We start from the raw sequence: 930 nt of genomic DNA, 5'->3' as shown, positions 1-930 counted from the left end.
CTGGTCTACATTCATACCTTCAACCAGTAAGTAAGCCATTGCTTGCGACTTCAAGGAAAATTAAATCTAAGGAACATTCTCTTGCAAGACAGCTTCCTCACTCTATCCTCAGCTCTTGCATAGCTCACCTCACCTTGATCTGAAGGGAGACCATTACAGGAGTCAAAGTACTTTATGGCATCTTGTTCATAGCTGGGTAACACCTAAGAGTTATAATAATGTGAACACCCTCTTCTTCATTTCCCAAGTCCTACTTACTTTTGAAATTAATTCTGTCAAAATCAGTCAGGTCTGAGCCAAGACTACTAATGCTAACCAGGGTTATTTATCTATGCACTATCTTGCCTTCCCATAGTTATGGAAATTCTTACACAATCCAAACCTTTATGCAAAATAGTCTTTTTGCACAAGAGACATACCTTATTCACAATTGACAGAAATAAGGAAACATGTAGGTTGCCTCAAAAGCATGTTCACTCCTGTGTGAACTGTCTCTATCTAGGCCCACTACACATATCTCTCACACTCCATTGCCTCTCCCCCCTGTCTCCCATTCTAACAGTTGCAATAACTAGTATATCAGAAGAGTAATGCTTTTATACTTGCACCTCCTCCAGCTGCTGTTACTACCACTCCTAGCTTACAGGTGGGTATAGGACAAAGAGAAAAATCACTAATCCAAGGTAATGCTGGTATTCTGTAGCAGACTGAAAAGCACAACTCGGACCTTTCCAAGTAGTGTTTAGTGTACTAATAAGGCCAGACTTCCCACCATACCCTTTTCCCTCCAGCAGTTCACACATTTGTTTTCCCCATTCTTTAAAACAAAAATCATTCCCTGATCCTTCAACTCCTCCTCCTTTCCGTCTGCTGTAAGGATCAATTTCAGTTTTTAACTTCTCACTGTTCATTAAAAAAAAAAAAAAAAAA

At 39.7% G+C, this 930-nt stretch overlaps 1 protein-coding gene across 1 annotated transcript in view; it reads right to left on the bottom strand.

The window, feature by feature from the left end:
- Positions 1 to 930, bottom strand: part of TOMM70 (translocase of outer mitochondrial membrane 70) — a gene marked incomplete at its 5' end in the record, with an annotated part of 44,677 nt that overhangs the window by 17,419 nt on the left and 26,328 nt on the right. The window lies entirely within an intron of this gene.

The sequence above is a fragment of the Gavialis gangeticus genome, unplaced genomic scaffold, assembly GCF_001723915.1.
Source record: "Gavialis gangeticus isolate Ggan-Ray unplaced genomic scaffold, GavGan_comp1, whole genome shotgun sequence".
Classification (NCBI taxonomy): domain Eukaryota; kingdom Metazoa; phylum Chordata; order Crocodylia; family Gavialidae; genus Gavialis; species Gavialis gangeticus.
The sequence above is the reverse complement of the archived record's forward strand: the minus strand, read 5'-3'. Positions and strand labels throughout refer to the sequence as shown.